Raw genomic sequence first — 27744 nt, forward strand, 5'->3', positions numbered from 1 at the left:
GGCTCGGTCGGAGTTAAACTGGTGGGACAATAGTTCAAAGTGCAGGGTGCACTGATTTATGAAGCCCCGAGCCTGGGCTGAGTCGCCTCCGAAGCGAGGAGGTGCAGAAAGCCGAGGTCCGGAGTAGGATATCATGGTGTTAGTGGACAGCGGAGCTGCCGGATTGCGAGACATGGCACTGGCGGAGGTTGTTGGTGGAGCAGTCAGAGTGTCCAGGCGAGTATTGACATTCCGCAGGTGACCCAGGATGGACTCCTGTTGGGACCTTTGACGGGACAGTTCATGACACAGGTCCGAGAGCGAGGGAGCTTGGGTGCCACCGGGTTCCATGGCCCGAGCAAACTGTAACGAGTCTGGGAGGCGGAACCTCTGGGCTACTATACAAGGGAGCGGTCCTTGTAAGGGAGCGGGTGGCGACCAGGCAGGCAGTCACAGCAGGTGACCGGGACAGTCTCTGGGTGTACGGGCAGGAGGTCACGGCAAGTGATCAGGGCAGTCTCTGGAAGAACGGGCTGGAGGTCACGGCAAGTGACCGGGGCAGTCTCTGGAAGAACGGGCTGGAGGTCACGGCAAGTGACCAGGGCAGTCTCTAGGTAAAGGGTAGGTACAACCTGTGATGGCTGAACCTCCAGGTAGGCTAGCAAGGCAGATGGAGGATGTGTGCTCCCAGGTGAGCAAGCGAGAGTCTCTGGAATAGCAGGTGGTCACAGCACGTGACGGCGGAGCCTCCAGGTAGGCAAGCAGGCAGGTAGCGGAGAAGCGCTCCCAGGTGAGCGGGCAAGAGTCTGGAATAACTGGTGGTCACAGCACGTGACAGCGGAGCCTCCGGGCAGGCAAGCAGGCAGGTAGCGGAGAAGCGCTCCCAGGTGAGCGGGCAAGAGTCTGGAATAGCTGGTGGTCACAGCACGTGACAGCGGAGCCTCCGGGCAGGCAAGCAGGCAGGTAGCGGAGAAGCGCTCCCAGGTGAGCGGGCAAGCTGGTCCATAGACAGACTGACCGGAGTTGTAAGGCAGACCGTCGGACCTCAGGCAAGCAGGCAGGTAGCTGATGTGCGCTCCCAGGTGAGCGGGCAAGTTGGTCCTTAGACAGACTGACCGGAGTTGTAAGGCAGACCGTCGGACCTCAGGCAGGCAGGCAGGTAACAGGAAATCAGGCAGGATTAGGACAGCAAGCTGGCAGGAATCTGGCAGGTAACTGGCAGGTAACTGGCAACGGGACCTGAGGGCTGAAGCAGAGTAGAACGGTGCAACAACATTGCTTGGGCACCTCCATTTTGGAGGAGGTGCCTTATATATGGTAAAGTCCTCCGGCCATTGGCCGGGGACTCCTTAGGACGGCGCGCGCGGCCCCTTTAAGAGGGAGGGCGCGCGCGCGCCCTAAGCACAGTGGCCGGGAAGGAGCGCGCGCTGCCAGCAGAGCGGGAGAGGGACGCCGGGCACGGAGCAGAGCGGTGAGGGGAACAGCGTCCCTGCCTAGCAGAGGGCAGGGACGCCGGCACTACAGTGGCCTGTGGGGCGTTAGCTGCGAATTTCTGCTTTCATTCAAAGCTCTGGGATATGGACAATTGAACGCTGCGGTGGGATGTGGACGTGGACGTTGATGCTGTTTCTCGAGAAACTGCCATAACAAGTGAAGACTGGGAGGAGGGGGCATCTTTGCATGCAGTATGGACAGGGGATTGCCTTGCACACACAACAGGGGGTTCTATTGCACGGAAGAAGCAGTGGTGACACCCGCTGACACTGGTCGTGGACCCTGGGGTTCGCCCCACAAAGTCTGGTGCTTTGCTGCCATGTGCCTGATCATGCTGGTGGTGGTCAGGCTGGTAGTTTTGTCACCCCTGCTGATGCTGGCATGGCAGGTGGTACAAATGGCCTTTTGGGGTTATCAGCAGAGTCTTTAAAAAAATTCCAGACTCTGGAAGACCTACAGGTTGTACTGGCAACGTCCCTCGTGTTGGTGTTACGGGGAACTGTTGCCTGCCTTCTGTGTGCAGCCACCACACTGCTTCTTCCTGCCTGTTGGGGTACTCTGCCTCCCTCACCCTGTGTGCTGCTGGCCTCGCTCTGCATGTCCTCCTGCCATGTTGGGTCAGTTATTAGATCATCCACCACCTCCTCCTCTTCCACTTGCGCACCACGATCCTCCTCCTCACTTCCAGGCAATTGTGTCTCGTCATCGTCCACCTCTTGTGACAAATTGCCAGCGTCGACTTCCTGTGGCCGTGGCTGTTCAAATATTTGGGCATCGCTACATGGGATCTCCTCTTCCACCTCTTCAAGCAGAGCAGGCGAGGGGCACAAATCTGAAAATGGACCAGTGAACAGCTCTATAGAGTGACCAAGTGTGGGATCAGTTGCTGTCTGACGACACTCGGCATGGTGGGAGGAAAGAGCATCAGGGTGAGGAGGAGTATGTGGTCGAAACTCACGGCTACTAAGATTTGACCGTGTGGAAGACAGACCGGAGGTGGTGGTGCCCAGGTAACTGGAAGTATTATCTTCTATCCAATAATAACCTGTTCACACTGATCAGTTCGCAATACTGGTGTTGTTCTGTGCTTCCCTAGTAATTCAGTCAAGAAGTGGGAGCGAGAAGATGTGGCTGTTGGTTGTGGCACATTTTCACCTTGGCCACGGCCCTGTCCTCTGCACGCGCCATCACCAGAACGTCCAGTTCCATGTCCCTTGCCACGCGCCTTGCCATTGTAAAGGAAGTAAAATAGCTTACACTCGCACTATCAATGGAAAAAGGGTAATAAAAGGTAGATTAGAACCGTGGAAGAGGAAAACCACAGTTCTATTTCTCTGGCCTACACCCGACTCTTTTAAACAATCTGAACAATCAGGGAGAAACCGTTTTTCTTTACGTAAAAAAAGCAAAAGCTGGATAATAGAGATTTTTTACCGTGGAACGGCAAAACCACAGTTATAATTTACTGGTGTATACCAGACTTTTTTAAATATATATATTTGCGGCTGAACAGTGAGCGACACACTCAAACTGTTTTTTTTTAGATACAAATGGCCAAAAAGTGGATAATACAGAGGTTTGAACCGTGGAACTGCAAAACCACACTTCTGTTTCTCTGGCCTACACCAGACTATTTTCAACAGATATATTTGTGTCTGACACTAAAAGGTTAATAAGACGGGTATTTGTACAGTGTGAAGGAGGAAAAAAAAAAGATGATTTAGATGGAAAAAAAAGGATTTTTCCTGGCCCCCGAGACCTGGAGCTAAGTCCAGCAATTTCAGCAACAGGAGCACACAGGACTGTAATGCAGCGTTTGCTGGTATAACCACTGCGTCTCCTATACAGCCTGCCTGCCTGCCTGCCTGATATCTGGGATGGATTTTAGTCCTGAGAAGGACTGTTTGTTTGATCTGGCAGCCTTTACAGACCCTACACTAACTATTTTGCAGTATATATATCTCCCTAAATCAACAGCGCTGTCCCTACACTGCTTGATCCCAGCCGTCTGTGTCCAAGATGGCGGCGCCCGGTTTTAAATACTCGAGGTGACGCTGTGCGGCCAGCCAATCAATGTAATGCCGACAACCAACATGGCTGCGGCATTACAGTGACTGGCTGGCAGTCCCTGCATGTTCATTGGCTCTGTAAAGAGCGCCAAACATGCAGGGCGGAGACCCGAGCTCTCGCCCGAGTAACCTGGAAATGCTCGGTGCTCGCCGAACATCCCGAGTAGCGTGATGCTCGGGCGAGTACCATGATGCTCGGGCGAGTACCGAGCAGTGTCGAACATGTTCGCTCAACACTACTAAGCAAACAACACCATGAAGACCAAGGAGATCTCAAACAAGTCAGGGACAAAGTTGTTGAGAAGTGCAAGTCATGGTTGGGTTATAAAAAAATATCCCAATCTCTGATGATCCCCCGGAGCACCATCAAATTCATTATCATCAAATGGAAAAACATGGTACCACAACAAACCTGCCAAAAGAAGGCCACCCACCAAAACTCTCAGTCTGGACAAGGAGGGTATTAATCAGAGTGGCAGAACAGACATTAAAGGTAACCCAAAAGGAGCTGCAGAGTTCCCATGCAGAGACTGGAGTATCTGCCCACAATAAGCTCACTCCATAAAAGTGGCCTTTATGGAAGAGTGGGCAGAAAAAAAGACTTACAAAAATTGTAAGGCTCGTTCTGAGTTTGCCAAAAGACATGTGGGAGACTCCTTAAATATATATAGGAAGGTGATTTGTTCAGATGAGACCAAAATTGAACTTTTTGGCCACCAAGGTAAACGCTATGTCAGGCATCAAACCAACACAACTCATCACCCCTAGAACACCATCCCCACAGTGAAACATGGTGGTGGCATTATGCTGTGGGGATGTTTTTCGGGAGCAGGGACAGGAATAATGGCCAGCCAGCTACTACGTCAGTGGCATTCAAATTCAGCTTGTATGCACAGTCAAATCTATATATATTTTTGGTTGGCAGGCAGAGTCCACCAAAGGTTTTTTACTGTGGCAGAGTTGATCCAGTCTGCTAAAAGGCAGATCCTATTTTAGTGGCATTGAACTTGTCCTGGTTTCACAGTAAAAAAACAAAACTTCTCTTTCTAGGCCCAGTCCAAAAAATATTTTTTTCCAATACTTATGACCATGTGATATTTCAGTTTTTCTTTTTTAATAAATTTGCAAACATTTCTACATTTCTGTTTTTTTTTCAGTCAAGATGGTGTGCAGAGTGTACTTTAATGAGAAAAAAATGAACTTTTTAGAATTTACCAAATGGCTGCAATGAAACAAAGAGTGAAAAATTTAGAGGGGACTGAATACTTACCGGACCCACTGTATATATTTTTGGTTGGCAGGCAGAGTCCACCAAAGGTTTTCTACTGTGGCAAAGTTGATCCAGTCTGCTAAAAGGCAGATCCTACTTTAGTGGCTTTGAACTTGTTCTGGTTTCGCAGTTAAAAAAACAAAACTTCTCTTACTAGACCCAGTCCAAAAAATATTTTTTCCTGTGCCAAAAGTCATACAGTGCTATAAGCCAGCTACTACGTCAGTGGCGGTCAAAGTCAGCTGGACCCAGAGTTTATGCAGAGTAACCCAAAAATATTTTTTGCTCTGAGTAAAGTGATACAGCTGGCTAGATCTGAGTTTGAAATATTTTGGAGCACATATTCTATGCCATACTGGCCTCATCCACATTAAAAAAAAACATTTCTTCTGTTCCTAAAGTAATACAGCAGGGGACATCTCAGTTTGAAATTGTTTGGATAATATCTCATAGGTTTTAGAGGCCTCATGCACACTAACAAATTTCTTTTGTCTGTTAATAATGTTATACGGCAAGCCATATCTTACCTTGTCATTTAGTGTCGCTGAAATTCAGGTGTGTGCTGAGCTATTGCACAGGAAAAAAACATATTTTTCTTTAGTTAATTGCGTGCTCCTACCACTGTATCTGACCAACATGAGTGGGAAAAAGAGAGGGCGTGATGGAATGAGGAATAGGCTTGGTGTTCAAGGTGTACATGGGGTACGTGGTAATGTTAGTGAAAGCACTAGTGAACCAACACAAACAGGTCCTATCCAAAGACAACTGACAACTTATGTTAGTGGACGGCCTATTGCACTCCCTTCCTTTGGCAGCCGCACAGCAATACGCCTTGTTGATAAGGCCCAGAAAGGGCAGGTGCTCCAGTGGATGGCAAGCTCGGCTTCAAGTGCCCTCTCTTCTTCTTCCTCCACCTCAACATCACACGCAGTACAGTTCACAGAGGTGGCACCCCAATTACCCATGCTTTCCCCCCGCATCACAACTGGCCAACTGCCCAACTGACTGTAGTGAACCACAGATGGGCGAGTCTGTAGAACTCTTCATCCATTCTACACCATGGGCATCAGAAGTGTACTCCAAACAGTCACAGAGTCAAGGGGAGGAAAGCAGCTGCACCGATGCCCAAAATTTTTTTAGCTTGGATTCGGGTCAGGACGAAGTAGGGTCTGAGCAGGTTCCTGACCCTGGTCACCAGACGTTAACCGCAGGGGAGGGAGGTGATCCTGATGAGACTCAAATACTTGAGGCTCACGCGGACTGTACTGTGCTGTCAGGGCAACAAGAGGAGAGGGGTCACTCTGAGGGCGAGGAATGGGATAACACATTGGATGATGACGAGGTTGAAGATTCTACTTGGTGTGAACCCAGAGTCACGCAGCCGAGTAGCTCATCTGAGGAGGTGGAGGAGGAAGATGAGGAGGTTACATTTCACCCTACGACGCAGACACAGAGTGATGCAAGCATGAGGAGCAATCCATCCTTAGCCACAACCGTGGCTGGGCCAGCAGCAGTCGCAGGTCTGCAGCATGCAGGGGCAGCAAGGTTTGCCTAGCATGGGCCTTTTTTGACACTGCAAAGAATGAGCCAACTCATGTTATCTGCAAACTTTGCGATAAAAAACTCAGGAGAGGGAAAAACTGCTATAATTTGACTACTACATGCATGAATGTTCACATGCTCAAACAACATTCTTTACGCTGGGAATCTTACCGTGCTGAAATGCGGACCAGCACACCTCAACAACCATCAGCTGTCCCATCAAACGCATCCGCTGCTTCTTCCTCCTCCTCTGTTACCTTGCCAAGTATTGTCACGCAGGTTTCCCATTGCAGAAACTCCGGTTCTTTACCAGCTCCAGTCAGGCTGAGTGACAGCCCGTCAGCTGTAACGGAAGCAGACACGCCTGCTGTGTTTGTTTCACTGAGCACACTGCATGCTTCTCAATCCACCGTAACATCTGCACCTCACTCACGCTCCACCAGTTTTTCCGGTTCACCATAATCCACCCTCTCTTAGCCAGCCCTAGGTCCCGCAGTTGTGGTCACGTAAAAGATTGTTTCATCCTACGCATGACAAAGCTAAGAGGTTGAACTCCACCATCTCCAATCAGTTGGCCACGGAAATACTGCCTTTCCGCCTGGTAGATACAGATGGTTTCCGAAAGCTGATGGCCGTCGCAGTCCCCCAGTACCAGTTGCCCAGTCGCCATTATTTCTCTAAGAAAGCCGTGCCTCCTCTACACCAGCATGTCGCAGACAACATCACCGGTTGACATACAGGTGAAGGCAGTGGGCAGCTCTCCAGGCTCAGTTTGAGCAATGGCTGTGTCCGCTGAACCTAGAGCCAGGGAAGGCCACGTGCTATAATGGTGCGAACCTGTTAGTGGCCCTAGGCCGAGGCAAGCTCGCACACGTGCTTTGCATAGCTCACATCCTCAACCTGGTGGTACAGCGATTTCTCCGCCACTATCCTGGCCTGGATGAGCTGCTTCACAAAGTACAGAAGCTGTGTGCTCACGTCAGCCATTCGCACCCCTCATGTCATCGACTTGCATCGATACAGAGGTCTTTGTCTGTGCCAGTTAACAGATTGATCTGCGATGTGCCGACGCTTTGGAATTCCACTCTGTACATGTTGCAGTGACTGTGCCAGCAGCAAAGATCTCTGACGTAGTATGTCATGATGTATAGCTTGGGGCAATGCAGTACGAACTTTGGGCATATTACGTTTGCAGAGTGGGAACAGATTAAGGACCTCTGCACGCTTCTGCACAGTTTTGAAATGGCTACTAAACTGGTTAGCGCTGACGTCATCAGCATCACTATTCCGGTAATATACATGCTGGAGCAAACTTTGAATAACCTGCGGCAGGAGGGGGTGGCCTCAGAAGAAGAGGAGGATGCAGAAGGGATACCCTAGTCTCAAATTTCCATTCACACAGGCGGATGCCAAGTGACAGTGGATTACAGCGATCATGGGTATTGGTGATACCAGGCAAACTGTTAGTGAAGGTGCAAGAGCCAAGGAACTAATGGAGGAGGAAGAGGTGATGGGCGAGCAGCTGTCAGAGGATGAAGAGGATAATCATTCCTTCTTGTTTGAACGTGGTTGGCAGGAGGGGACGGAGGAAACAAGCATCAGTGTTACGCAGCCTACAATACAGCCTGGCTTTGGACCTCATGGAAGAGCCCGACATACAGTTAGGTCCATATATATTTGGACAGAGACAACATTTTTCTAATTTTGGTTCTAGACATTACCACAATGAATTTTAAACAAAACAATTCAGATGCAGTTGAAGTTCAGACTTTCAGCTTTCATTTGAGGGTATCCACATTAAAATTGGATGAAGGGTTTAAGAGTTTCAGCACCTTAACATGTGCCACCCTGTTTTTAAAGGGACCAAAAGTAATTGGACAGATTAAATAATTGTAAATACAATGTTCATTTCTAGTACCTGGTTGAAAACCCTTTGTTGGCAATGACTGCCTGAAGTCTTGAACTCATGGACATCACCAGACGCTGTGTTTCCTCCTTTTTGATGCTCTGCAAGGCCTTCACTGCGGTGGTTTTCAGTTGCTGTTTGTGGGCCATTCTGTCTGAAGTTTAGTCTTTAACAAGGGAAATGCATGCTCAATTGGGTTGAGATCAGGTGACTGACTTGGCCATTCAAGAATATTGCACTTCTTAGCATTAATAAACTCCTGGGTTGCTTTGGCTTTATGTTTTGGGTCATTGTCCATCTGTAGTATGAAACAACGACCAATCAATTTGACTGCATTTGGCTGGATCTGAGCACACAGTATGGCTCTGAATACATCAGAATTCATTCGGCTGCTTCTGTCCTGTGTCACATCATCAATTAACACTAGTGACCCAGTGCCACTGGCAGCCATGCATGGCCAAGCCATCACACTGCCTCCGCCGTGTTTTACAGATGATGTGGTATGCTTTGGATCATGAGCTGTACCACGCCTTCGCCATACTTTTTTCTTTCCATCTTTACATCATTCTGGCAGGGGTTTGATCTTGGTTTCATCTGTCCAAAGAATGTTCTTCCAGAACTGTGCTGGCTTTTTTAGATGCTTTTTAGCAAAGTCCAGTCTAGCCTTTTCATTCTTGACGCTTATGAGTGGCTTGCACTGTGCAGTGAACCCTCTGTATTTACTTTCATGCAGTCTTCTCTTTATGGTAGATTTGGATATTGATACGCCTACCTCCTGGAGAGTGTTGTTCACTTGGCTGGCTGTTGTGAAGGGGTTTCTCTTCACTATGGAGATTATTCTGCGATCATCTACCACTGTTGTCTTCCGTGGGTGCCCAGGTCTTTTTGCATTGATGAGTTCACCAGTGCTTTCTTTCTTCCTCAGGATGTACCAAACTGTAGATTTTGCCACTCCTAATATTGTAGCAATTTCTCGGATGGGTTTTTTCTGTTTTTGAAGCTTAAGGATGGCTTGTTTCACCTGCATGGAGAGCTCCTTTGACCGCATGTTTACTTCACAGCAAAACCTTCCAAATGCAAGCACCACAGCTCAAATCAACTCCAGGCCTTTTATCTGCTTTATTGAGAATGACATAACGAAGGGATTGCCCACACCTGTCCATGATATAGCCTTGGAGTCAATTGTCCAATTACTTTTGATCCCTTTAAAAACAGGGTGACACATGTTAAGAAGCTGAAACTCCTAAACCCTTCATCCAATTTTAATGTGGATACACTCAAATGAAATCTGAAAGTTTGAACTTCAACTGCATCTGAATTGTTTTGTTTAAAATTCATTGTGGTAATGTCTAGAACCAAAATTAGACAAATGTTGCCTCTGTCCAAATATATATGGACCTAACTGTATGAGTGCCTTCTTGATGCACTATCTGCAACATGATCCCCATATAGTTAGGATTCAAAATAATACTGACTACTGGGTTGCCACTCTATTAGATCCACATTATAAGAGTCAATTTTGCCAGATGCTTCCCACCCTGGAAAGGGACCCGCTTATGTTGAAGTATCGAAACAAGCTTTTAAGCAACCTTAATTGAGGTTTTCCTCAAGATAACAGTGAGGCACACAGTGGGCATCACAGCTGTAGTCTTTCAACCTCCAGGACGTCAGTTCGTCAATGCCAAAACATTAGCAGCAGCAGCTGAGTAAGTGGCAGAAGCAATTTCTGGGAGTCCGTTCACTCATTTTTTGCACTAGCTCATGCACCAGCACAAAAGAGTACAAGTCTGACACATGGTGAACAACTGGAGAGGATGGTGCAGGAGTAACTAGAGTTCAATATCAATACCATCAGGGAGGGTTTGGACCCTTTTACATTTTGGTCTTCAAAAATGGATGAATGGTCTGAGCTCGCCTCTCACGCCTTGGAGGTTTTATCATGCCCAGCAGCCAGCGTTCTCTCTGAACGTGTCTTCAGTGCTGCTGGTAGTGTCTTGACGGATAAGCGCACCCAGCTGTCCCCTGAAAGTGTAGACTGCCTAACTTTCATCAAGATGAACAAGTCATGGATCTCCAAGGACTTTTGCACCCCAGTTGCAGACTGTACAGAGTAGGCGATGTTGTCGTTTTGAGTGTGCTGCATTGATCTCTTGAAATTGCAGTCTGTGATATGGCTTCTGTGCCTGCTCTTGCTGCTGCTGCTGCTGCTGCAGGTTTTAGGCCATAATTTTGGGAAATGTGGAGAATTCTGATTGTGTCTCCAGCCATTGAGTTGGCTGTAGTGGGACAGGTTTGGGTCTGCGTTAAACTACTTGATGACATTGATGCCACTTCGGTGGTGTTAGGCCCTCATTTAGGGCAATGTGAACTCTCCTGGTTAGGTCTCCATCTCCTGGGTTGGCTGTACTGGAAGAGGTGTGGGTCTTATTTACACTATTTCTACAGTAGTGAAATTGATGCCACTTTGCTGGCGTCTGCCACTATTTTTTTTAAATGTGGGGAATCCTGATTGGGTCTCCATCTATTGGGTTGGCTGTAGTGGGACAGGTTTAGGCCTCCTTTGCAATACTTATACTCTAGTGAAATTGATGCCACTTAGGTGGTGTTAGGCACTCATTTAGGGCAATGTGAACACTCCTGGTTAATAGTGTTGAGCCACCCCCGTAGTGTTTGAGTTCGGTTCGGTTCGTCGAACACCCGTGTGTTCGCCGAACTGTTCGTCGAACACCTTCGAACACCGTTAAAACCAATGGCAGGCAAACAAAAACACATAGAAACACATAGAAAACACCTTCAAAGGTGTCCAAAAGCTGACAAGCTTCTCAGAAGACATAACTAACACATGGAAAAGTGACAAGCATATAGTCATGCGAAAATAAAAGAGGTGGAGGAGTAAAAGGAGGGGGAGACACAGATATAGGCATGTCATGCCCTTCTAAAATCCAAAAAGTGAGAAGCCGACACGGCCAGTCCGCTCCTGCCCGTGCCACCTCCGTGTCGCCGGGTTTGTGCCAGAGCCGCGGTGAACCCTGATGGCCAGCCCCCCTCTCCCAATACTGGTGCCTGTCCGCTGGTGGGTCGAGCGAGCCCCCCTGTGGTGGAGGCAGCTCTAAGCTTTTTAATTTAAATTGTCTCTCTAATTTGAATGAATACACTTTAAATCCATTTACAAGGATCTATTGGAGGGCAAGTCTCATGCCAGCAGCCGCGTAATTCCAGCTCCAGTAGCGTCCACTAAAGCTGCTGCAGTTAAAAAGCTTTTATAAGGATCGAGCTCGGCTGTCCACCGCAAGGCATCCTACTGCCAGTCCCAGCCCCTATGCCTTGGGGTGCCTCCTGATGCTCTTCACTGAGTATCCCATGGTCCCGAAGCATTTCCTTTGAAAAAATTAAGTGTCTAAACTACAGGTGGTGTAGCTTGCTTAACAGCCAGGATAATCCGCTGACTAGCAGACACTGCTACTAGGCACAAAGTATTTCCTGGGCTAGATGCAGTTAAAAATTTGTAATTAGATACTCTCGTTGGATGCTGAGAAAGCATTCCATAGAGTCTCCTGGCACGCCATATATGATTCTCTTAAAAAGCTTGGGGTAGGGGTCTAGGGGACCCTTTTATAGCCAAAATCACGGCCCTGTATCACAATACGTCACCTAGGCTGAAGATAAATGGAACTGTAGCACCCTGAGGGCTCGGTTGCTACAGAGGTATTGCACCTCACCCAGAGGTGTGATATCTCACTCTCAGGTAAGGATGGAGTGTGGATCAGGACACGACACCTGCATGCATTACACCACATTGCCGTGGGGCAGGGCGACCAATATGCCTCTGAGATGGGCACGACAGTCCCTGTCCCTGGCTGGAGTGGGGGGAGGGAACACTGAGGAAGGGGAACCCTGTAGTGCAGGAGCAGGGAGGAAGCAGTTCCTGGGTGCATTGAGAAGGGAGTATAAAAGGTAGGCACCATCTTAGTTCAGTGCAGAGAAGTCTGAGCAGAAGTGGCAGGGAGCAGGGGCTCTGCATGAGCTCTGCTCCGGAGGCGGGCCTAGTAACAGAGGCCCAGGCCTGGAAGAGGGAGAAGGAAGGAAGAGGAGCGGAGAAGGCTCCAGGAACGAGGAATGAAGGGATCCCAGGGGTGCGGACGGGCAAGTCGCCACCGCACGCCCGAATCCACCTGCGTGGAGGGGTCAGGCCAAAGGGGGAGACCGGTCCCCGAAACTAGTGGAGGCAGTAAACGACCCTCAGCTAGAAACCGGAGGCTGTGACATTTTCTGTGGCGCAGCCCCTCGCTACACCCGCTAGGAAGGCACCACATAGGGTCAGGGAAACTGGCGCCAAGTTTACCAAGAGGAGGCCCGAGGCAGCCGGACAGAAGGGTTGGTAAGAAAGGCCAGACAAAGGACACACAAAGGGGGTCCTGTGAAGCGCTCCAAAGTTATCTGGGAGTTGTCTGAGCCCCTCACCTGGTGAGCACAGTACGACGTGGGCAGCCGTTACCTGCAGACGTGGTCTGGATAATAAGAACTGTGAGTAAAGGCCCTGGACTGCATCACTGACTCCGTGTCGTTACTGCTGCTGCCCTGCACCATCACCCCCATCCTCCGCATACACTGCCCTGAGGCTATACTCCTCCCGTGGGGAGTTATGCTACGCTCTGCTGCACCCACAACACCAGCCTCAGCGGTCTGCCCTGCAGCGGCGGTTCACTCTGACCGCAATCCACGGGTGGCGTAGTCGGACATTTAAACATCAAAACCACATAAATAGTTTCGCCACTGGTTTGACCACCCTGAGCCACGGAACCGGGTCGCTGCCACGAAGACTACAACCACCAGCATCCACCAAAAAGGGTCCGGCTCCGGGTGTCCCAAGGCCCAGGGGGTGCATCAGAACATTTTCATCACCTTTCACAATCACCAATGGGACAAGGCAGGGATGTCCTCTGTCCCCTCTCTTATACATCCTAGTGGCGGAGCACCTGCTCTCATCAATTCGCCATAACCCCAATATTAGGTGGATTGAGGTGGGAGGCACCGAGTACAAGTGCTCTCTATTTGCTGATGATGTCCTAGTATATATCACTCAATCACATATATCCATCCATGCTGTTATGGCTGAAATAGATCACTTTGTTACATGGTCAAATTTTAAAATCAATGCAGCGAAGTCTGAGGCCCTCGATGTCTCCCTCCCCAAATCCATATAGGATTCCATCCAGTCCAACTTTCCCTTTGCCTGGCCCTCACAGAGTATCAAATACTTAGGAATTCCTATTCATAGAGACCTCTCCCATCTATGTTATCTTAATTTTGGGCCCTTTATTGAACAACTCCATACAGACCACGGTTGGCAAGTTAGAACTGTAAGATTCACTACGTGAACCACTGGTGTTTTGTGGAAAAGCACATGTACACTGCGTTCCAAATTATTATGCAAAAAGTGTTTAGGAGTGATAAGGGAAGAATTTGTTTGTTTGTCAGTTAAACTCATTGATGGTGATGTGTGTCAGGGCTCTTTATATCACTGTAAGCAATTGCAGACACCTGTGCTAATTAGTTTGGCAGGTGTGTCCAATGAAAGGCAAGACTACTTAAGAAGGCTGTCTCACATTATTAAGCAGCCTACATTTTCTGCCAAAATGGGAAAGAAAAAGGATGTGTCGGCTGCTGAGAAGCAACAAATTGTGGAGTGTTTAGGTCAAGGCATGACTACAATCAACATTGTGCGATGATCAGGATGAAGTGTCTTGGCAATCAAGAAGTATGTAGCTGATTCACAGTACACACGTGTGCGTGCTGATAAGGGCAAATTGAGGACTCTTTCCTACAGGCAATTACGTCAGGTTAAAAGAGCAGCGGCAAAAAAGCCTTGTCATAGCAGCAGACAAGTTTTTGAAGCTGCTTGTGCCTCCAACGTCCCCCGAACAACAAGATGCAGGGTCCTTCAGAGGTTTGCAGCTGTGCATACGCCATCCTGTCGACCTCCTCTATCCACTTCACACAAGCAGAAACGGCTCCAGTGGGCCAAACATTACATGAAGACTGATTTCAAAACTGTTTTGTTCACGGATGAGTGCCGTGCAGCGCTCGATGGTCCAGATGGATGGCGTGGAGGATGGCTGGTTGATGGACACCCCACGCAAACACGGCTACAGCGCCAACAAGGAGGAGGTGGAGTAATGTTTTGGGCTGGAATCATGGGGAGAGAGATTGTCGGCCCCTTTAGGATCCCTGAAGGCGCTAAAGATGAACTCCATAATGTATGTGGATTTTCTCAAACAGCACTTCCTGCCATGGTTCAAGAAGAAGAACCGTGTATTTCACAGCAAGATAATTTTTCTGCATGATAATGCACCATCTCATGCTGCACATAAAACATCTGCATCTCTGGCTGATATGGGTATAAAAGGGGACAAACTTATGGTGTGACCCCCATGCTCCCCTGACCTCTACCCCATTCAGAACCTTTGGAGCATCATTAAAAGGAGTGTCTTTGATGGCCGGAGGCAGTTCACATCTAAGCAACAGCTCTGGGAGGGTATTCTGTCCTCATGCAAAACAATTGAAGCAGAAACCATCCAAAACCTGACAAATTCAATGGACGAGAGAGTTCAGAAGCTACTTTCGAACAAGGGGTCCTATGTGAAAATGTAACATCACCTAGAATAAACTTTTGAGTTGAAAACTGTTTGATTTCAGTTTCTAACAACCTGCTAATGCTTATAATTTCAAAAATGACCATTTTTTTGGTCTTTATTAAAATGAAAAGGTTGATCGAAAAGTTTCAGGGATCTAAGAGTGTGGCAACCCAGTAGTCATGATTACTTCGAATTCTGACAATATGAGGGTCATGCTGCAGGTAGTGCAGCAAGAAGGCATTTATGTGTCTTGCGCATCTCGGAGCCCCAAAATTATTTTCCGGGCTAGATGCAGCTAAAAATTATTATTAATTTTAAATCTGGTGAAGCTTTAGTATAGATGGCCTAATAGGATCAGTGCTGCACACTGCTACAAAGCCCAAATTATTTTCCAGTCAAGATACAGATAAACATGATTAGTAATTTTAAATCAGGTGGAGCTTATTATAGATGGCCTAATAGAATCAGTGCTGCACACTGCTACAAAGCCCAAATTATTTTCCAGCCAAGATACAGATAAACATGATTAGTAATTTGAAAGCTTAAAACGGTTGGTAGGGTGATTTTAACCAATCATCAAGCTTTTACTCTCCCCAGGATGACACAGGGGTAGAAAAGTCATTTCGGATCCATGATTTGTTCATCTTTATGAACGTGAGTCTGTCTATATTATCAGTGGAGAGCTGCGTGCGCTTATCTGTCAGCACACCACCAGCAGTGCTGAACACACGTTCAGACAGAACGCTGGCTGCGGGGCATGACAAGATCTCCAAGGCGTAAGTGGCTAGCTCCGGCCATTTATCCAGATTGGAAGCCCAAAAAGAGCAAGGGTCCAGTGACACAGTCGTGGCTTCAATGTTTACTTGGAGATACTCCTGTACCATCGTCTCTAGGCGTTGACTATGTGTCAGACTTCTTGTCTCCTGTGGCCTTGCAAAGGATGGGCTAAAAAAGTGGTGAAATGATTCCGCAAAATTGATGTTACCACCAGATACTGTGGTTCTGTTACAGTTTGAGTGCTGAACACTTGACGGTCCCACGGTTGGCAAGTTGGAACTGTGAGATTCACTACGTGCACCACTGGTATTTTGTGGAAAAGCACATGTAAGATTCTGCAACAGTCTCTGCTGATACTCCTGCATGCGTGCATCCCTTTCTATGGCAGGAATAATTTCTGCAAATTTACTTTTGTACCGGGGATCTAACAGTGTGGCAACCCAGTAGTCAGGATTATTTCTAATTCTCACAATTCGAGGGTCAGGTTGCAGGTAGTGCAGCAAGAAGGCACTCATGTGTGTTGCGCATCCAGGAGCACCAAGTCCCTGTTGTGTTGGTGGCAAGGTAACAATCATGCTTCCTTCCTCTGTCCTCTCCCCCCAACCTCGCACAACAGAAATGTGATCAAGGTCTCCCTCATCTGATGAGTCTTCCATCAGTTCGTCCTCCACTTCTTCCTGGGCTCCTGCACCTTCCTCACTAGTTTGGCTGCTACCATGCGCCCTGGTAAAACCATCTCCCCCACCCTCACATGCCTGCCGCCTTGGTGCTGCCGACCGTCTGGACCTTGCAGATGTTAGCCCTTCCGCATACAACTCCTCCTCCTCTACTTCCTCCACCTCCTCTTGTGCCACCACCTGACTCCGAATTCTGTTTAACATGTGCTCCAGCATGTAAATCACCGGAATAGTCATGCTGATAATGGCATCGTCAGCACTAAACATCTTCGTCGCCATTTCAAAACTGTGCAGAAGGGTGCATAGGTCCCTGATCTGAGACCACTCCTCCAGCGTGATTTGCCCCACCTCTGAATCTCGTTGGCCCAGGCTATACGTCAGAACGTATTGCACCAGGGCTTGTCGGTGCTGCCACAGTCGCTGCAACATGTGCAGAGTTGAATTCCACCGGGTAGGCACATCGCATTTTAGCCGGTGAAGTGGCAGGCCCAACGACTTCTGTAGAGATGTAAGTCGCTGAGCTGCGGGATGCGAACGGCGGAAGTGAGCACACAGCGACCGTGCCCTCTGCAGAAGGCCATCTAGTCTGGGATAGTGGGCTAAAAATTGCTGGACAACCAGGTTCAACACGTGAGCCATACAAGGCACGTGTGTGACATTGCCCCGGCGAAGGGCCGCACCCAGGTTTGCAGCATTGTCGCACACGGCCTTCCCTGATTTCAGGTCCAGTGGAGACAACCATTCATGAAATTGGTTCTCCAGAGCTGACCACAACTCCTCAGCTGTGTGACTCACATTTCCCAGACATTTCAATGTAAAAACCGCCTGATGACGTTGAGCCCTACTGCCAGCATAGTAAGAAGGTGTGCAGGATCCCTTCTGCGCAGTTAGAAAGCTTGTGGCATGACCAGACAGGCTTTGGGTGCAGGTGGAAGACCGAGAGGAGGTTGAGGAGGCAGAAGCAGTGGAGGAACTTTGACATAAAGAGGATTGACGCACAACTCGTGGGGACGGCAAGACTTGGACAGCAGCCCCTTGTCCTGCTGTCACCATAGTTACCCAGTGCCCAGTCAGCGACATGTAACACCCCTGTCCATGCCTACTCGTCCAAGTGTTTGTGGTGAAATGCACCCTGTCACACACAGAGTTTCTCAAAGAAGCGGTGATGTTGTGTGCGACATGCTGGTGGAGCGCAGGCACACCTTTCTTTGAGAAGTAGTGCCGACTGGGCATCTGGTACTGGGGCACTGCGACGGACATAAGGTCTCGAAAATCCTCTGTGTCCACCAGGCGGAAAGGCAGCATTTCTGTAGCCAAGAGCTTGCAGATGGTGAAATTCAACCTCTTAGCTTTCTCATGGCTAGGAGGAAATGGTCTTTTACTTGTCCACATCTGAGGGACCGAGGGCTGGCTATTGTGCTTAGACGGGGTTGATAAGGGTGTCCCCGGCAAACTGCCGGTCTGTGAGGAAGATGCAGGCGGACATGTTAGGTTGCCTTGATCCAAAGGTGGTGCTATCGATTTCGGACAGCGCTCAACACCAGCTGGTGTTACCACCTCCAAAGAAAATGATGACCTGCCAATCACGCTGGCTGTTGCGGGTAAAGAGGTGGCAGGTCTGCGCCCCAAAACAGGTGTGACTGCTGTCCCCCCAGTCACAGAGGATGAAGAGGCCGCGGATGCACAAGATATGGCAGACGGTGGTTGGCCCGGCCGGCTAGGCCGCATTGTAGCACACTGAGCTTCCCACTGCAACTTATGCTTCATGTCCATGTGCCGGTTCATGCATGAAGTACTCAAACTATGTATTTTTTGGCCTCTACTTAGCTTTTGCTGACAAATGTTACAGATAACACGAGTTGGGTCATCTTTATCGATCTGAAAAAATGCCCAGGCTATGCAAGGCTTAGCACCCATGCGACCTGAAGTGCCACCACGACTTGTGGTGAGAGGCAGAGTTGTGTTTGAGGATGCAGTTGTTGACGTGCTTCCAGTACTACGTCTCTGTCCAGGAAGGCGCAACCTGACCTCGTCGTCACTAGCATCTTCCTCCACCTCCTCTGCTGACCTCATCTCTTGGCTGACTGTGGGTTGACAGTAAGTGGGATCTCCAACCTCATCATCATCACCCTGTGCGTTATCACACCCGTCGTCCTCAGAGCCAACCTGTTCCTGCCCTGACAAAAAACTAAAGTTGTCGCTCCAATCAGGTATTTGAGTCTCATCATCGTCTTCCTCATTGTCTCCACCAACAGGAGTTACAGTTTGGGAATGAGGGTCTACATTATGGTCAGAACCTTCTGCGTCTGGTCCTGGATCCGACTCATAAAGATTCTGGGCATCAGTGCAGATCATTTCCTCGTCTGGATTCACAGAAGCGCTGGAGTCGACCTCTGATTCCCAGGCTATAGTATGAGTAAACAGCTCTGCAGACTCAACCATCTGTTCTACCTCATACTCAGACGGGCAGCTGGAGATTTGGGAGCTGTGAGGAAGCAAGTGCGATTGGGGTGACACCTTTGAGGACTGGAGTATTTGTGATGTTGAAGTTGATGTGGAGGAGAGCCCACTTAAAGGAGCACTTGATATCCGTTGAAGCACCTGCTGTTTTTGTGCCTCATCTGGAATTTGTAGCGATTTGCGTGGCCGTAAGAAAGGGATCTTATCACATTGTCCGCTAAAAGAAGTAGACATTTTAGTTTGGCTGGAAGATGGTCTTTCTTCTGCAGATGTTACTGTTGCTTTAACACCTACCCCACGGACACAACCTTTTTTCCCCTTCCCAACGCGCCTATTCCCCTTTCCACCAGCAGCAGGCCTTTTTCCACTCATTTTGGTGGTTAACTAATTCAGAACTCTGGAGTTGTTTGCACAAAAAACAATGGATGGGAACCGAGCAGAGCTGAGTGGCCAAACTGTGGTATTAGGCCAAAACTATTGGCTGGGTTAGATGCAGAAAAAAATTATATTCAATTTGCAACCTGATGGAGGTCTGTATAGATGGATTAATGGAACAAGTCCCACACACAGCTAGAAGCCCAATATTTTTTCAGAGGTAGATGCAGAAAAAAATATATTCAGTTTGCAACCTGATGGAGGTCAGTATAGATGGACTAATACAACAAGTCCCACACACAGCTAGAAGCCCAATATTTTTTCAGAGGTAGATGCATAAAAAAATATATTCAGTTTGCAACCTGATGGAGGTCTGTATAGATGGATTAATAGAACAAGTCCCACACACAGATAGAAGCCCAATATTTTTTCAGAGGTAGATGCAGAAAAAATATATTCAGTTTGCAACCTGATGGAGGTCTGTATAGATGGATTAATAGAACAAGTCCCACACACAGCTAGAAGCCCAATATTTTTTCAGAGGTAGATGCAGAAAAAAATATATTCAGTTTGCAACCTGATGGAGGTCAGTATAGATGGATTAATAGAACAAGTCCCACACACAGCTAGAAGCCCAATATTTTTCCAGACGCAGATGCAGAAAAAAATATATTCAGTTTGCAACCTGATGGAGGTCTGTATAGATGGATTAATAGAACAAGTCCCACACACAGCTAGAAGCCCAATATTTTTTCAGAGGTAGATGCAGAAAAAAATATATTCAGTTTGCAACCTGATGGAGGTCAGTATAGATGGATTAATAGAACAAGTCCCACACACAGCTAGAAGCCCAATATTTTTCCAGACGCAGATGCAGAAAAAAATATATTCAGTTTGCAACCTGATGGAGGTCTGTATAGATGGATTAATAGAACAAGTCCCACACACAGCTAGAAGCCCAATATTTTTTCAGAGGTAGATGCAGAAAAAAATATATTCAGTTTGCAACCTGATGGAGGTCTGTATAGATGGATTAATAGAACAAGTCCCACACACAGCTAGAAGCCCAATATTTTTTCAGAGGTAGATGCAGAAAAAAATATATTCAGTTTGCAACCTGATGAAGGTCTGTATAGATGGATTAATAGAACAAGTCCCACACACAGCTAGAAGCCCAATATTTTTTCAGAGGTATATGCAGAAAAAAATATATTCAGTTTGCAACCTGATGGAGGTCAGTATAGATGGACTAATACAACAAGTCCCACACACAGCTAGAAGCCCAATATTTTTTCAGAGGTAGATGCAGAAAAAAATATATTCAGTTTGCAACCTGATGGAGGTCTGTATAGATGGATTAATAGAACAAGTCCCACACACAGCTAGAAGCCCAATATTTTTTCAGAGGTAGATGCAGAAAAAAATATATTCAGTTTGCAACCTGATGGAGGTCAGTATAGATGGACTAATACAACAAGTCCCACAAACAGCTAGAAGCCCAATATTTTTTCAGAGGTAGATGCAGAAAAAAATATATTCAGTTTTCAACCTGATGGAGGTCAGTATAGATGGACTAATACAACAAGTCCCACACACAGCTAGAAGCCCAATATTTTTTCAGAGGTAGATGCAGAAAAAAATATATTCAGTTTGCAACCTGATGGAGGTTTGTATAGATGGATTAATAGAACAAGTCCCACACACAGCTAGAAGCCCAATATTTTTTCAGAGGTAGATGCAGAAAAAAATATATTCAGTTTGCAACCTGATGGAGGTCTGTATAGATGGATTAATAGAACAAGTCCCACACACAGCTAGAAGCCCAATATTTTTTCAGAGGTAGATGCAGAAAAAAATATATTCAGTTTGCAACCTGATGGAGGTCTGTATAGATGGATTAATAGAACAAGTCCCACACACAGCTAGAAGCCCAATATTTTTTCAGAGGTAGATGCAGAAAAAAATATATTCAGTTTGCAACCTGATGGAGGTCTGTATAGATGGATTAATAGAACAAGTCCCACACACAGCTAGAAGCCCAATATTTTTTCAGAGCTAGATGCAGAAAAAAATTATTTTCAATTTGCAACCTGATGGAGGTCAGTATAGATGGACTAATAGAATGATGCTATGCCCAAAAGATTTTACTTCACTAGGTGCAGTAAAAAAATTGGTATTCTATGCACAGGTGGTATATCTTGCAACACAGATAGGCTACTCCACTGACTAACACACTCTGCAATAGGCCAAAAAGGATTAGCTTTGCTAGATTCAGCCAAATGCTGTGAAAAAAACTTGCACAGCACTGGCACAGACCTGCCTGGCAACAACTGATAGGAACTGATGTAACCTAGTCCTGAAAAGGACTCCAATTACAATTAGTCTTTACTCCCACAATCTATCTATTTAAGAGCACAGACCTGCCTGATAAAAGTCGTAGGAAATGCTGTAACCTAGTCCTTAAAAGGACTGCAATCACAACTATTCCCTACTCCCAAGCTATCTGTAGATTTGTGCGAAAATTGGCTTGAAATTAACAAGGTATAGCGCACACAGCAACAGCGGTGCCGTCTAACACGCAGCTGCAGCAGTGAGAAAATGGTGGCGACGGGGAAAATGGCTTGGTCTTATAGGGCAAGGACATGTGACATACACTGCCAATGACACATGCCCTTGCTTGTGTGAAAAAAAGCACTTCGCTCCGTGTGTGCGCTGCTGTTAGGCTGACAGATTGCACCTCCCCACTGCAAATGCGGGAAAGAGAAAAAAAAATGGAGATCTTCATTGTTCCTGCAGAGATCCATCCCCTGCCCCTCCCCCCACCCCGCTGTACACTCAAACTGCGTATTAACATTAATTTTCATCATTACTGAGAAAAAATCCAGTTATGATTTTGGTGCATGAACAGTTATCGAACATTACCTCGAACAGCCGAATTTTTCTCAAATTGTTCGTGTTCGCCGAACGGCTCGAACACCGCCCAAAACAGTTCGAATTTGAGATTGGCGAACAGTTCGAGTAGAACAACGCTCATCTCTACTGGTTAGGTTTCCATCTCCTGGTGTTGGCTGTACTTGAACAGTTGTGGGTCTTATTTACACTATTTCTACTGTAGTGACATTGATTAGACATTGCTACAGTAGTGTCTGCCACTAATTTTTTGAAATGTGGAGAATCATGACTGAGTCTCCATCTATTGGGTTGGCGGTAGAAGAACTGGTTTTAGCCTCCTTTGCAATACTTATACTCTAGTAAAATTGATGTCACTTCGGTGGTGTTTGTTAGGCCCTCATTTAGGGAAATGTGAACATTCCTGGCTAAGTCTTCATCTCTTGGGTTGTCTGTACTGGAAGAGATGTGGGTCTCATTTACACTATTTCTACTATAGTGAAATTGATTACACTTTGTTGGCGTCTGCCACTAATTTTTGGAAATGTGAGGAATACTGAAGGGGTCTCCATCCATTGGGTTGACTGTAGTGGAAGAGGTTTTGGTCTCCATGCATTTCTATAGTTATACTGTAGTGAAATTGAGCATTTGGTGCAGATATTATTTTCCCCAAACGGGTACACAAACAAGATAAACTCTAAATTGATTTTCAATAAACTACCATCATCCGCCCCATCAAATACCTCTGCTGCTTCTGTGATGCCTCTTACTCGAAAAAGCCCTTTAGTTTACCCTGGGAGATGGGGGACTCGGAGTCGGGTCCTGTGATGTAGAGATGGGGTGCAGCCGTGGCCCGGACCCGACCCGTGCTCAGGGCCGTCACGTTAAAAAGGATGGTGTGGGCTTGTCCGGGTTAAGTGGCTGAGTTACGACTACGCCACCCGTGGCACCTGGTGAAGGCCACCAGCGCCGCTTAAGTCCGCTGAGGCATGGTGTTATGGCGGCCAGAGTTCTTACTCCTCCCCACAGGCGGAGCAAGGCCTCAGGGCAGAGGGACAGGATGGAGGGGGTAGTAGTAGAGGGAGACGGACGCCGCGTCTCGCGGTGTGGCGCAGAATAAACAGTCCGGAGGCCATAGGGGTGAACTTCCAAGGTTTTACTCACTTTAGAGATGGCAGAAGAGGGCGACTCCCTGCTCCCCACGGGGTCCTGCAGTCACCAGGGACAGGGGTCTGACAACCTCCGAGTAAGTCCAGCATTCAGTCGGGACCCTACAGCAGAGTGTTCCTGAACTACAGACCGAATCCTTTCCTGTCCGTGTGTGTGCAAATAGGCCGGGACTTCCTCTGAGCTCTTCTCAGTACTAGGGCACGGGTAGCAGCTCCGCTCTGTCCGATACCCGGTGGGATCCTCTGGGCCTACCGGGCTTTCCCGACCACGACATAGAGTAGCAAGGTCGGGTGTCGGGGGCCGGTACCCCTCTTGCAGCCGGAGACCCTCTGAATATATCAGCATGGCGAGGACAGGTGGCGTACACCGCTCCGTCTGCATCCTGCCTGGGATCCATTTGCTGTGGAGCCACACTATTAGGCTCTGGGCCTTCTTGGTACTGGTCCTTGACCGGGTTGAGACATTCCTTGTCTACAACCTACCCCTCGACCCAAGGCCAGGGTACGGGGGCTGTGTCTCCAACCGATGCGGTCCCACACAGGATCCACGCTGAGGGTGGGAGAGCACAGTAACACACAGTATTTGACAGCACAAAGACCGCTTGACAGACAAAGACCAAGAACTAAAGATGGCTTTTTATTAAATATGAAATTTAAAGTGTAACTAACTTGTAGGTCCTCCACCCTCACCCACTAACTGGTTCCCCTAACTTTTAGTTCCCCAGTCTCCCTGTAACCAGGGGAGCAGCACCTAGTGCATACCAGCCCCCTTTGGTGGAGAAATGTGGTGTTGGATGCAAAGGTTGGGTCACGACTATCACACTGTTCTTACCTCAGAGGTGGAACACCACACTCCATTAGAGAAGTGCAGCATCCCTGTGGCGGTCGAACCCTCAGGGGCGCCACACTTCTTCCTCCTCCTCTGTTACTGTGCCAAGTTGTGTCACGCAGGTGTCCGACAGAACCAGCTGTATACCCGCTACAGTTAGGCTGAGTGACAGCCCATCAGCTGCAAGTGAAGGGGACATGCCTGCTGTGTTAGTTTTTCTGAGCGCACCACACATTTCTCAATCCACCGTAACATCTCCGTCTGCACCTCACTCACGTTCTATCGGTTTGTCCGTTTCACCGTACTCTGCTCTCTCTCAGCACTGCAGCCAGCTCTCAATCCCGCTGTTGTGGTCACGTAAAAGATTGTTTCATCCTACACATGCCAAAGCTAAGAGGTTGAACTCCACCATCTTCAATCTGTTGGCCACGGAAATGGTGGTCTTAGGCCCTATTTTTTTAAATGTAAACACTTCCGATTGAGTCTGCATCTCCTGGGTTGGCTGTAGTGGGACAGGTATGGGTCTGCGTTAAACTACTTGTAGTCTGATGACATTGATGCTACTTCAGTGGTGTTAGGCCCTCATTTAGGGCAATGTGAACACTCCTGGTTAGGTCTCCATCTCCTAGGTTGGCTGTACTGGAAGAGGTGTGGGTCTTATTTACACTATTTCTACAGTAGTGAAATTGATGCCACTTTGCTGGCGTCTGCCACTAATTTTTTTAAATGTGGGGAATTCTGATTGGGTATCCATCTATTGGGTTGGCTGTAGTGGAACCTTCCTGTTCTGCAGTCTACGTTGTGTAAGGTTGCGTACCAGTCCTTGCTGCACTCCTCATACAGATACAGGGGAGATAAGTGTTGGTGTACCAAGCTAATAATTCCCACATCAATGATTAGCAGTAGGCATGAGCGAACATTTCAATGTTCGGTTCTGAAAAGTTCGCAGAACAAATTGATATTCGCCAAGTTGGCACACCAACACTTATCTCCCCTGATGATCCACCAATGTGAGGAAAAGTGTTGGGAGTGTGTCTATTGCATGACTGGAGGCTGAGTATTTAAAGAGCCCCGGCTTGTGAGCTGATGAGAGCACTGGAGATTATTGACATTAAGAGTGGTGAGATTGAGATTGTTCCATTATTTTTATAATAGTGACTCTCGAATTTAACCAATATATGTCATATCCATATCGTTGGGTCTCTCAGCTGGTCTATAGTTATTGACTATTTTATCTTTCAGTTAATCTGGTGGGGGAGACATACACGGGTAGTCACCTGTGTCACTCAACATTTTTATACCCCTAACACAGGGAGGTGTAGATCCTGTAATAGTTTGGCAGATAATTTTTTGCACTCATGGTCCCTGTGACCTTTTTATTAAGTCTCTGATTTATTTTAGCTATATTAATAAAGGTTAGATTTTAACTTATCTTCACCACTTCACCACTTCTTTGCTGTGACATACAGTTAAGTCCATATATATTTGGACAGAGACAACATTTGTCTAATTTTGGTTCTAGACATTACCACAATGAATTTTAAACAAAACAATTCAGATGCAGTTGAAGTTCAGACTTTCAGCTTTCATTTGAGCGTATCCACATTAAAATTGGATGAAGGGTTTAGGAGTTTCAGCTTCTTAACATGTGTCACCCTGTTTTTAAAGGGATCAAAAGTAATTGGACAATTGACTCCAAGGCTATTTCATGGACAGGTGTGGGCAATCCCTTCATTATGTCATTCTCAATTAAGCAGATAAAAGGCCTGGAGTTGATTTGAGCTGTGGTGCTTGCATTTGGAAGGTTTTGCTGTGAAGTAAACATGCGGTCAAAGGAGCTCTCCATGCCGGTGAAACAAGCCATCTTTAAGCTGCAAAAACAGAAAAAACCCATCCGAGAAATTGCTACAATATTAGTAGTGGCAAAATCTACAGTTTGGTACATCCTGAGGAAGAAAGAAAGCACTGGTGAACTCATCAATGCAAAAAGACCTGGGCGCCCACGGATGACAACAGTGGTAGATGATCGCAGAATAATCTCCATAGTGAAGAGAAACCCCTTCACTACAGACAGCCAAGTGAACAACACTCTCCAGGAGGTAGGCGTATCAATATCCAAATCTACCATAAAGAGAAGACTGCATGAAAGTAAATACAGAGGGTTCACTGCACGGTGCAACCCACTCATAAGAGTCAAGAATAAAAAGGCTAGACTGGACTTTGCTAAAAAACATCCAAAAAAGCCAGCACAGTTCTGGAAGAACATTCTTTGGACAGATGAAACCAAGATCAACCTCTGCCAGAATGATGGAAAGAGAAAAGTAGGGCGAAGGCGTGGTACAGCTCATGATCCAAAGCATACCACATCATCCGTGAAACACGGCGGAGGCAGTGTGATGGCTTGGGCATGCATGGCTGCCAGTGGCACTGGGTCACTAGTGTTTATTGATGATGTGACACAGGACAGAAGCAGCCGAATGAATTCTGATGTATTCAGAGCCATACTGTGTGCTCAGATCCAGCCAAATGCAGTCAAACTGATTGGTCGTCGTTTCATACTACAGATGGACAATGACCCAAAACATAAAGCCAAAGCAACCCAGGAGTTTATTAAAGCAAAGAAGTGCAATATTCTTGAATGGCCAAGTCAGTCACCTGATCTCAACCCAATTGAGCATGCATTTCACTTGTTAAAGACTAAACTTCAGACAGAAATGCTCACAAACAAACAGCAACTGAAAACCACCGCAGTGAAGGCCTTGCAGAGCATCAAAAAGGAGGAAACACAGTGTCTGGTGATGTCCATGAGTTCAAGACTTCAGGCAGTCATTGCCAACAAAGGATTTTCAACCAAGTACTAGAAATGAACATTTTATTTACAATTATTTAATCTGTCCAATTACTTTTGGTCCCTTTAAAAACAGGGTGGCACATGTTAAGGAGCTGAAACTCCTAAACCCTTCATCCAATTTTAATGTGGATACCCTCAAATGAAAGCTGAAAGTCTGAACTTCAACTGCATCTGAATTGTTTTGTTTAAAATTCATTGTGGTAATGTCTAGAACCAAAATTAGAAAAATGTTGTCTCTGTCCAAATATATATGGACCTAACTGTATGCTCTCAAAAGAGGTAGCAAAAACCTGGTAAAAGATTCCCTTTAACTATCAATATGTGGAGACCGAGAAGATACACAGCAATAAAACCAGCTCTATTTGTTCTTGTCAGGCTCTTTCTCTGTACACTCTACTCCTCTACAGGCTTTGCTGACTGGCTGCCCTTCTGCTGTGATGTGTTGCATCCAGGGGACAGTTCAGTAAATAAAAGCCTAAAGGAGAGGTTAAAAAAATACATATCATGGTAACACAGTCACACTGTTAGGGCGGGTCACACAAGCATAGATTCTATCATTAAAGAATGGGGACGATTATGTAATTGATACTCCGATCAAATTCTGATCAGAGTTTGATCCTATTGTCAGCTTTGTGTGATCTGATTATCTCGGATGAGAGAATCGTAGCATAGGTGAGGAGAAGATGGAGAACAAGATTTCTCCATAGTGTGAGTCTGCCAAAATCGGACTGCACTCGGATGTCATCCAAGTGCAGTCCAATGTTTTCCATGCACCCATTGACTTGAATGGGTGCATGTGATCCGATTTGCACAGCAACTTGT

Source organism: Phyllobates terribilis, unplaced genomic scaffold, assembly GCF_046119375.1.
Source record: "Phyllobates terribilis strain yellow unplaced genomic scaffold, ASM4611937v1 Scaffold_1__5_contigs__length_1240528914, whole genome shotgun sequence".
Classification (NCBI taxonomy): Eukaryota; Metazoa; Chordata; class Amphibia; order Anura; family Dendrobatidae; genus Phyllobates; species Phyllobates terribilis.